General features: G+C 34.8%; 2 protein-coding genes across 4 annotated transcripts in view; one reads left to right on the top strand and one right to left on the bottom strand.

Annotated features, from left to right (window-relative positions):
* Positions 1-201, bottom strand: part of LOC136835943 (diuretic hormone receptor-like) — a 185612-nt gene extending 185411 nt beyond the window's left edge. Inside the window, exon 1 of the mRNA XM_067099826.1 lies at positions 1-201. This exon is cut by the window's left edge and continues 525 nt beyond it. The gene's annotated coding sequence lies outside the window, so the exon portion shown is untranslated.
* The window catches only part of LOC136835944 (monocyte to macrophage differentiation factor 2), a 263773-nt gene that overhangs the window by 173548 nt on the left and 77725 nt on the right, over positions 1-12500 (top strand). The window lies entirely within an intron of this gene.

The following is a 12500-nucleotide window of genomic DNA, read 5'->3' on the forward strand; positions in this document are numbered from 1 at the left end:
TGCGCTGAATGCGATAACACCAATCGGCAGAGGGACAGAGAGACGACGGCGACGGAGGGAGTCGAGGACCTTCCATCCACACCGGACGCAAACCGAGCACTGATGCTGGGAACTGGCGAGACTGACGGAGCCACTCAGTCAGTGGAGTGAATAATACAGCAAGGGCAGCACAGCCTGTAGGGCTGAAGCCACCACCCCGCGGTTGTACTGCACAGGACACGGAAGGAAGTTGATGAGCCCTTTGACGTGGGGTGCATTCCTGTGCGTCACGAGCTTCTACTTCAACCTTGCACTGTATAACTTAATTATCTACTTAAATTGATGACTTACTTATCGACTTAAATTGATGACTTAATTATCGACTTAAATTGATGACTTAATTACCGACTTAAATTGATGACTTAATTATCGACTTGAGTTGATGACTTAATTGTCGACTTAAATTGATGACCATATTGTATAACTTAATAATTGACTTCAATTGTTGACCGTATTTTATAACTTAATTATTGACGTCAATTGATGACCGTATTGTAATTTATATATCGACTTAAATTGATGACCCTATTGTCTAACTTAATTATCAACTTAAATTGTTGACCGTATTGTATAACTTAATTATCGTCTTAGATTGATGACCGTATTGTATAACTTAATTATCGACTTAAATTGATGACCGTATTATATAACTTAATTATCGACTTAAATTGATAACCATATTGTATAACTTAATTATCGACTTAGATTGATGACCGTATTGTATATCTTAATTATCAACTTGAGTTGTTGACCGTATTGTATAACTAATTATCGACTTAGATTGATGGCCGTATTGTATAACTTAATTATCGACTTAAATTGATGACCATATTGTATAACTTAATTATCGACTTAAATTGATGACCGTATTGTATAACCTAATTATCGACTTAGGTTGATGATCGTATTGTACAACATAATTATCAACTTAAATTGTTGACCGTATTGTATAACTTAATTATCGACTTAGATTGATGACCGCATTGTATAACTTAATTATCGACTTAGATTGATGACAGTATTGTATAACTTAATTATCAACTTAAATTGTTGACCGTATTGTATAACTTAATTATCGACTTAAATTGATGGCCGTATTGTATAACTTAATTATCGAGTTAAATTGATGACTGTATTGTATAACTTAATTATTGAATTTAAGTGATGACCGTATCGTATTGGTTAATCATCGACTTAAATTGATGACCGTATTGTATAACTTAATTGATGACCGTATTTTATAACTAAATTATCGACTTCAGTTGATGACCGTATTGTATAACTCAATTGATGACCGTATTTTATAACTAAATTATCGACTTCAGTTGATGACCGTATTGTATAACTTAATTGATGACCGTATTGTATAACTTAATTGATGGCCGTATTATATAACTTAACTGATGGCAGAGTTGTATAGCTTAATTGATGGCCGTATTGTATAACTTAATTGATGACCGTATTGTTAATTTAATTGATGACTGTATTGTATACTTAATTGATGACCGTATTGTATAATTTAATTGATGACCGTATTGTATAATCTAATTGATGACCGTATTGTATAACTTAATTGATGGCTGTATTGTAAAGCTTAATTATCGATTTCAATTGATGATCGTATTGTATAACTTAATAATTGACTTCCATTGATGACCGTATTGTATAACTTAATTATTGACTTCAATTGATGACTGTATTGTATAAGTTAATTATCGACTTCAGTTTATGACCGTATTGTATAACGTAGTTCTTGACTTCCATTAATGACCATACTCTTGAAAAGTGATTTTTACTGTAATTTCGATCTCTTTTATCCAATTCTTCAAATAATTATCACAGATCCCGTCATAACATTGGGAAATATTAAATTGTTGATTCCTCTGAAGCGGTGACTTCTTTATAACTGACGCAGTTATCATTCCCGATTATATAACTTCGATCTGTTTCATTTATTTCAATCAGTATCACGGATTACATCCAAATTTTGGATTGTATGAAACTGCCAATTCCTTTTAGATGGATAATCAAATATGAAATTTTGAATTTTTCTATGGCCAAGATTTTTTCCAGCTAAGATTCCATTAGTGGATCACGTGACTACTTTTTCATATAAGTTTTTTCACTGTCTACCTGCACTACCTATTGCCATAATTTAAAAGTAATCGAGAAAACAAATTTTTATTCAGAATAATGTCGTAAACCACATTTCTGACAAACGGATAAGAATTGTTCGGCATGGGCAGTATGAAATAAATATTTCTTGATTATGTCTTTTGCATATCAGTATTTCTTTGCATAACACACACATACTATCTGTCTATCAGTATCTCTGTCTATGTATGTTTATATATATATATATATATATATATATATATATATATATATATATATATATATATATATATATATATATATATATATATAAAACAAGCTAATAAGCAAAAGACAAATTCAAGAAATACTTATTTTTCTGCTCATGCTGAACAGTTCATATTCGTCTGTCAGAAATGTGGTTTACGTCATTATTTTGAATAAAGATTTATTTTTTCAATTACTTTTAAATTATGGCAATAATATACATACATACATACATACATACATACATACATACATACATACATACATACATACATACATACATACATACACATACATTATATATATATATATATATATATATATATATATATATATATATATATATATATGTATATATATATAGAAGAGCTCTGAAGATAAAATGAAGAGGATGACGAATAGTCTGGACAACATTTTTGCTCTTTACTGGCCAGCGTTAGGGACTCATCCCTTTTTCAAGGATAAAAAGTTAAGTATACCTTAGTTTAACCAGACCACTGAGCTGATTAACAGCTCTCCTAGGGCTGGCCCGAAGGATTAGACTTATTTTACGTGGCTAAGAACCAATTGGTTACCTAGCAACGGGACCTACAGCTTATTGTGGAATCCGCACCACATTATAGCGAGAAATGAATTTCTATCACCAGAAATAAATTCCTCTCTAATTCTTCATTGGCCGGCCGGAGACTCGAACTCGGGCCTAGCAGAATGCTAGTCGAGAACTCTACAGACTTGTCCAATGAGGAGCTGACAAAAATACATAAAAGAAACCGCATCAGTAAAACTCAGACATTTTCTTAAATAATTGTCGAAAAAAAAACACTTAGGAACATTATAAAATTTAAATCTTTAAATTATAGAAATGTGAAATTCAAAATATGGATTTTTTTCAATACGCATTAGTGATGATCACTGAGAATTAACAAATAAATAAAATCGGAGTAACTAGGAGACCAACGTATCAGCTCAGGGTAAAAACACTGAGTGACCATGGACACGAAAATAGCTAGAATACAAATTTAGTGGTAACCGGTTTAGGCGAAGGAAGGGCCACAGAGGACAGGGTAATTGGTTGTCGAGCTGTTGTACCCATTATTGGGCCCAAAGTTTGACAGTTTCTTGTAAGGGCACGTTTGTAAATGGTGGCTCAGTATCATAACAAACTATATTGTGAGATTTGTTTTGGCTGGTGATTTCAGGAACGGGGAAGCCGAATTCGATAATGTCTGCTCACTGAAGGTGTGGGGTTTTAAAAGAGGCACAAGAAATTTGGCAAAATTAAAATCAGGTAAACTGCAAGACGCTAGAATAGGTCTGAGTGGAAAATTCGCCTTATGCTTTGAAAACGTTAATCGAACTCTCTGTGCTAGACACTTATTTTGTTTTTATTGGGAAATTTAGAAAGGGAGCTGGGGATTTGGTACGACACATGTACATATTCGTTACCGGGATCTAAGCGATGTCAGGCAGGGCAGCCAATCGAGGCTACGGCCTACCCCAACGCCAAATCAAAGTCCTTCAAAATGAAGGCATCGTGCTCACCCCATATAAAAATGGGAAAAAGCACGTTAAAACGAAGAAGAAGAATATAACAACGTGATGGCATAGCGATGGAAGCTCCTATTTTTTTTTTCCGGAGCCCAACATTTTCATATTTTCATGTGCCACGTAGAGGGACAATTTTTAGATCAGTGTCATTTGCGGTAAAGACCGATCTTTTATACTACGTAGATGATACGGTAGCAACTTTTAAACGAAAGGAACATGCTGTCTAATTTTTAAATTTCAGTAACAGTTTACACCTGGTGTATGAAACTCTCAGCCACGGCCCATGAAACTCAGCCGCGTCCTATGAAAGTTTCAGCCACGGACCAGTGGTGGCTTGTGTTGTTGGCACCTATAGTGGTGTCAGACGCACGATCATGGCTAACTTTAACCTTAAATAAAATAAAAACTACTGAGGCTAGAAGGCTGCAATTTGGTGTTTGATGATTGGAGGGTGGATGATCAACACACCAATTTGCAGCCCTCTAGCCTCAGTAATTTTTAAGATCTGAGGGCGTACAGAAAAAGTGCGGACGGATAGACAACTAGCCATCTCAATAGTTTTCTTTTACAGAAAAATAACAAGAGGTTATCGTATCATGACATTGAAACGGCTAGAGAGCGGACATCGGAAACTAGCATATACAGGAATATGACGTTTTCTGGTTTAGACACTAACTTGTTTCAGCTTCTGTTTTCAAGATTTAAGATTAATGTTATAACGGCCCTTGTCCATAGGACGTTTACTCTTTCCTCTGACTGGACAACCGCCCACAACGACATTCTCTTTTTGGAATATCTCCGGAATAATTGTTTTCCCCAAAAAATTATTCGATAAAACTGTTTATAAATTTCTAGATAAAATATGCAGCCCAAAGGTTCAAACACACACTGCTCCAAAAATGGCTATGCATGCCTCATTACCATTATTTATAGTGCAAGATATCGGAAAGAGATTGAGAATGACATTTAAAAAATTTTTTGTAGTTTGAATTTGAATTTGATTTTCAAGAATCCCATAACCCTAGGATCCCTTTTTAAACTTGAGGATTCTCTCCTTCCCCTGATGCGATCTTCGTTCGTTTATGTTTGGTTGTCCGAGATATAATCGCAGACACTAGGTGGGCTTCACAAGAAGACTACTGAATATTCGTAGATGTAGATTCTCATCGGTGACATACTCTTAAAAAAATTAGTAAAATAATAGTTCTCAGCCATCAGAGAACATACAAACAAGTGCAAAACGACAATTTCATTAAAAAAAAAAAAAAAAAACTTTTGAAATTATTGCGCAAGCACGGAACAACTCTTCTCTTTTGATTTTAGAATCTCTTTTGAAGAAAAACGGGTACCAAATCACAACAACCATTTGTCCTTTGTGCCCCCTCATATGACATAAGCCGGTTATCACTAAATCTTCATTCTGGCTATTTTCATGCCCATGGTCTTTCAAAGAGTTTTTACCTTGAGCTGGTCTGATTTTATGTATTTATTAATCTTAGGAGATTTTAACTACTGATCGCAACAATCCACATTCTGAATTTCGCACTTCTATCATTTTAAAGATATAGGTTTAAAATTCTCCTTGGCGTTTTAGGATAGTTTTGTACAGAATTGTTCTGAGTTTTATTGATATGTTATTTTCTGTATTTTTAACTCTGAAAACGGGATGAGTCCTGAAACGTTGGCAAGTAAAAGAAAACTGTTTTCCGGACTATTCATCATCATCATTATATATATATATATATATATATATATATATATATATATATATATATATATATATATATATATATATATATACATATATATATATAGTGTGTGTGTATATATAATACATATATATATATACAGTATACATACATGCATATATATATGTATATATACACATATATATAGACACTATATATATATATATATATATATATATATATATATATATATATATATATATATATATATATATATATAAAGAGAGATAGCTAGAAAGGTTCGATTCCCGAGCGAGGCGGAGACCTTTAGGGGTCTCCTTTAAATCAACTTGCTCGGGGGTTTTGGAGGGAAAGTGGGGCCAAAGGCGTAACTTCATTATTCGCATATGACGTGGAGTTGCAAGCCTGTCGCTCTTCCCTTCTCAGTTTCGTCCGTTAAAGATAAAAGTGAAATTTAAGATAAGAAACTTGATGCAAAACAGATATCAGTCATTTGTAGCCAGCAAGATTATAGGCAACCTGCTGAATTATATCTCACACACGTCAGGTTCATGAGAAACCAGAGGTCCAAACTGGGCCTCTTGTTTCCTTTCACACGTTACCACTCTCCTGACGAACCTATCTCACAATCGCTGTGCATATTATTATTATTATTATTATTATTATTATTATTATTATTATTATTATTATTATTATTATTATTATTATTATAAATAACTTAAAATATATGAATTACTGTGAAATAATCCAGGTATACCTTGATCAGTCAGCAAGTTCTCACAGCATATCGTGGCCACGTATGAGACGAGCGTAGGAAGAGAAGAACAATCCCTAGGTCCCTAGGTGCCTTAGCTTAGGGAAATGGCGATATTTTAAAGTGGTCGTCATGACTCTCTTCAACCTACAAGCATCCGTAATGTGGCTACAAAAGACCTTATTCACATATGGTAATTGGCATATCGTTTTATAATTATGAACTCATTCCATACCTGATGCCTCTTGAACTCTGTACCATTTCGTAATTTTCTTAAGGCATTAATTGTTCTCTCTCTCTCTCTCTCTCTCTCTCTCTCTCTCTCAGCTAAATAATTAGGTCTCATTTTCAACGTTAATTTGCTTTAATTGAGCTGAGTCCCTTGAAAAGGCACAAGGTTTACTTTCCTGTGCAATCTGGAGATTTTCTTTATGAGATATACAAAGTTTATGTATTAAATATTGATAGCGGAAAGATGTCGATATTATAAAAAAATTACTTTCTAGTTATCGCATCTTATGCTTTAAAAGAATAAGAAAAACAATAAGCCTCCACATCTTCCTGTTTATTGTTGCTCGTTATACATACATGCATACATACGCACTCATACGCGCACACACACATATACATTTACATATATACATATATATACATAATTATGTATATGTATATATACACATTTCTGTATATGTATATGTATATGTATATATATATGCATCTCTCTCTCTCTCTCTCTCTCTCTCTCTCTCTCTCTCTCTCTCTCTCTATATATATATATATATATATATATATATATATATATATATATATATATATATATATATATATATATATATATATATATTATATATATATGAATATGTGTGTATGTGGGTGTGTACATGCATATGTATATAAATGCGCATTGCACGTGCATCACTTATGATGGAAATATTTACTGTACACATCCCAAGTTGGCTGGAGATGACACTGATAAAATGCTTGGCGACGAACAACCTGCATCTAGAAAAGGCAGGCATTGCACCGTTCAAAAAATTAGTGCTAAGACTTATTGCGCAGCATTGGGCGGAATTCAAAACTCCTCTCCTGATGGCCTTTGTTTATAGCGACAAGGCATTTGACGGCGTCTGTAGCTCAATATGGAATGTCACTATGATATTCTCGTTGGATATTTAAGCTAATTAAAACTGTCCATGGAAGGTGCAGATGCAAAGCTAATGTTGATGGAGCTTTGTCATGTGAGTTTTCGTATGAATGCTGGGATGCTACTGGGAGTGTTATCTCGCCTTTGTTGGTTGACCTAATAACGGATTTTATTATGGAAAATGTGGTTGGAGAAAAAAGCGATAGAAACTTGACAGACTTATGATAGACTGGTGATGCTGTTTTTGTCAGTAAAACGCCATCAGGTTTACTAAGCTTGCTGAATAGAATGTATCATAAATCTACAGTAATTACAACAGTATGCAAACAGTATGCACAAAGGGATGAAAGAACATTTCAGGGTTGCAGGATTAATGACGTTGGATTGTACAAATATTGATCAACATTGATATTCAGTACAGCTTTTCTTGAGTTAGAATTTAGCACAAGGCTAGGACAGACAAATCAAAAATGGACAGGATCAATAAATCTTGAAATCATACTGACTGATATTACAAAGTGAGATTGCACATTAATTTTGTACGTTTTTATTGCTATATGGACATGAATCGTGGTATGAAAATTAAACTACATCCACAGAATTTGGTCGATTTGAGAATGAAGCTTTAAAATTAACATTAGTTCCATAGGTAGACGAGACAACGATGACAGGGAGATGCAAATGGCTTGGACATGTCCTTCGCACAACCACTGGGAGAATAGCACGTGACACGTGTCAGTTGGGCTATTGTGGGCACCAGAAGAGTTTTAAGACCCAGGCCTATTTTGATGACAAAGATGAGCATGTGTGTGTGTGTGTGTACAAATACGTATGCAGTTTCCATGATGTGGGCCGGCATTTTACAAAGTACGGTACCATTAAAGCCAAAACGTGTCTAGATTTATTAATTATTTTTTTACAACCCTGACGTGTGCATGATGCCCATTTTAATGAAACCGGGTGGTTTAGCATGTATATGATACGCTTTCACTTGAAGACAACCTTTGCTAAGCTAATGTTGTTTCTGAGATGAAGAGATGGATGGAAAATTTTAATTCCCCCTATTCCTTCCGAAAATCTCGATATGCCACACCATTTTAACTTATTTGATGTTCTATGGAAAAAGATCTAATGTGACAGTATGGTTCTACTCAATAAGAAATAACCTGGATAGAGCGGGGGTTCTTTGCTTCCTTATAATAATTAAATTGCCATTAATTAATAGGCATTGGGCTGCCTCTTTCCAAGTTTAAATTATTTCAAAATAGAAGAAAAATATTTGATTTCAAATCAGACTTTCAGTTGCATCTGCAGTATTGCTTGGCTGCAGTTAATCAACAGTTCTTCTCGTTTTCTTTTTGTTAAACGAATTGCTTACTTGTATACACAAGATGGTGTTAATTGTTAGCCATAAAGATTCACTTGTGCTTTACAGTCTGTGTTCGTCTTCTTCTTCAAACTAATTGACAGCTTGATCCCACATACAAATGAAGGCCGTTGAATATATGGACAAACATTCTTTTTTTGTTTATATAAGCAAGGCATTTTACAACGCAATTTTGGAGCTATTTCTTACTGACTTTCATATGGAGTTATGCGCATGCGTGCCACCGCATACTCGACGCCAGTTTTCAGACTATTGTCTGGACGTTTCATCTCGTATTCTCGCACTTGCGCAAGCAGAAACATAAACTTCAGTGCCTGTCCATATTTGCTGAAATTGTCTCACGGGGCACGTATCACTTGTCAACAATTAGACATGGGTCGTGTCCAGATTACATACCAAGGTAGCATCGGTGATGATCGACGCTAATGGCATTGCTTGATGGGTCAGCTCCAAGCACTGCTGCCAGCCTGGCGATTGTTTTTGTGTATTCGCGCGCGCTCATGAAGGTAATGGCTCAAAATTTAGATGAGTAACCTTCTACATAAACAGTGAAGGTAATGGCTCATAATTAAGTTGAGTATCCTCTTCCTAAAACATTTTATAAATTGATACCAATGCATGCGTGAAATTTAAGGACATTTTCTTTTACAAGGTAGGACTAGGACTCGCCGCTGTACAATCAACACGTAATACACTGTAAAATTGATGATAGTAAGAAAGAGAGAACATGTTAAAGTTATATAGACTCCTCTGTGTTCCAGTACACACACACACACATACATACATACATACATACATATATATGTGTATGTATATTTATACATATATACATATATATTTATATATGTCTGTGTGTATATCAATTAGTGCAGTTTTTCTCCTAATCGAGTTACCCATCCTTTTAAGTAACTTATTCAGCTGGCTTAATATTAGTGCTTGATTAATTCACCTACTGAAAAACAACTTAGGAAAACCATCACAAAACATCGTGTTAGTATGCAACAAGTGTTTTGATGTCAAACACAGGTGTTATGGCACAGGTAATATTTCGACAACGCAACCGATTTCCCATGGAAATTAACGGAAGTTGTTGGCGAGGTAGCTAGATGAGAATCAGAATAGAAACATTTTTTGTGTAAAACTCATTGATGGCAAATAAACGTTTATTCGCCACGAGTCAAAAAATACCAGGATAACGAATTAAAGTTTTGGAAATTCAAAATAATTTTGGACTTACATCAAAGACAGATATCAAAGTAAAGTTTAAACTCAGTATATTTTGAACAGTACCAAGGAAAAAGTTAGGTATAATTATCTGATAACTACTAATTGTTGTTATGCAGGCGTTACGGGTCATATAAATAGTGTTCTTTTTAATGATTAAGTCGTATTTCAGGCCTTGAAATAATCAGGAAACATCACTATCAGTTTCTAGAAATGCCCGGCCTTTTCGATACAAGTGATTTAAACTAGCGTGCGGAGATGTCCTACTAGATTGTTGATTGAGGGTGATAAGGAGCCTGGCGTAGACCTCTGAGCTCTGCCTGACAAACAGAAACAGTTTAGAGAGAGAAAAAAGTCTTATAAATTCAAGACGTAGCGAAAACACATTTACTTACTTTGAACCCCAGTGGGTAAGTCCATAGATGTTTTATTTCAATAATCAGTTGTAGACTAATGTCATGGCTTTACGTAAGTCGTTAAAATGAGGCGAGACTCATGAACCTTATTTCAGCGAGAAGAAAAACCCTGCTAGGAATCCTTTTTTTCAAGTAGACTCCGAATAGGGAAGTACGAATCTGGACGCCTCAAGCATTTTAGACACATTTTGAAGATTTTCAGTAACTCACTTGCTTCGATTTAGTGGTTTCTGATTCTTTTTATTATATGACTACCAGCTAGCGAACCCTGAAAGCAGTTACGTGTTTTTCGATTTTTTTTTTACCGTATTCTACGTCTTTTTATATGCATTTGCTGTAAAGACAATTGACGATTGTTTATTGTTTTCTTTTGATTTTTACCGTGTATCGTTTTGGCACGTATGAGGCGCATTAAAAATGAAATAATTAATTAAAATCATTGTGTATGTTTTTACAGAAAGAAATAAGAACCAAAACTGTACTAACTAGGAAATAAGAGAACATGTCCTCCTCAAAATTCGCTAGATTTTGTACTTTCTGATGCGGCAGACCTGCCTCTAGGCGTGGGTAGTGTTAGCACTTGTATCGAATGAGCTGCCTAGAACTTCCTACTTAACCACAAAGATGTCTATAGACGAAATCTATATAATGGTCATGTGGGTAGCCAGGATTACTATCGAGAGGTTGAAACTGACAACATTTTTAACTTCACCTTACTGTATTGTTATTTATCTTCAGAAAGGGCTGTTTATACATTATTATTGCGTTTTAATGACAGGATTTTTACTATAGATTTCTTGCAGATTGACTTGCAGATATGACTTGCACGATTTATGGCTTACGATTTTCACTTTTGGGTAGTTTTTACGTACTTGAATTAACCCCACAGAGGGTACGTGCAGTCAGTGCACCTCACTCGGTGCACTGCAGGCATTACTTAAGGTTCTTGGCAGCGTTCCCTTGGACCCTAGCTGCAACCCCTTTCATTCCTTTTACTGTACCTCCATTCACATTCTCTTTCTTCCATCGTGACAATTGATTCATAGTGCAACTGCAAGGTTTTCCTCCGGTTACACCTTTAAAATCTTTTTACTCTCAATATACCTTCTAGTGCTGAATGGCCTCATAGGTCCCAGTTCCTTGCCTTTGACATAAATTTTGAGTTTCATTCCATTCCAACTTAAATTAAGGGAGCGGGGTGGGAAGAGCTCGTCCTATCCCACTATGCCTGTACCAATGAAACTGATCATTTTCAGGTCATCTTTAGTGTTAGGTATTTAATTTTTCGTTATTTTAATGAGTTGTTACTTTAACTTTATCATGTCTTTATAACGGCCCAAGGTTCCCTTTTATATTTTTGTGTATTTCCTTTTTTAAAATATAGAGTTTATTCATTGAATTTTTGTGTATGTTACACTGGAAGGTAGGGTACCTATCCGGTTGTGAAATTTTTGCGGCACATGATTTTTTATTGCATTTTTTTATACTTATTGGGCAAAATTCGAAGTATAAGGAATCTTGTCTTTTATTTTCATATAAGACTTTTTATTTTGAGATTGAACATTTTTATATAAAAGGAACAACCATTGTAAAAGAAGTGTTTTTAGTTTCCCATACAGTCAGGTCGTACTGAAATTTAACTGCATTGCACTCTAAAGAAAAAGTCTACGGAAATAATCATGGTAGTTTCATTTACTTTATTCATGATTATATTCTCTCTCTCTCTCTCTCTCTCTCTCTCTCTCTCTCTCTCTCTCTCTTCCACACGTGCACATGCGCGCGCACACACACACACGCACACACTTGAAACGTAGTTATATCGTTCTTAATGAATTATAGGATCCTCCTCTCTCTCTCTCTCTCTCTCTCTCTCTCTCTCTCTCTCTCTCTCTCTCTCTCTCTCTCTCTCTCTCTATTA

This window comes from Macrobrachium rosenbergii, chromosome 55, assembly GCF_040412425.1.
Source record: "Macrobrachium rosenbergii isolate ZJJX-2024 chromosome 55, ASM4041242v1, whole genome shotgun sequence".
Lineage (NCBI taxonomy): Eukaryota > Metazoa > Arthropoda > Malacostraca > Decapoda > Palaemonidae > Macrobrachium > Macrobrachium rosenbergii.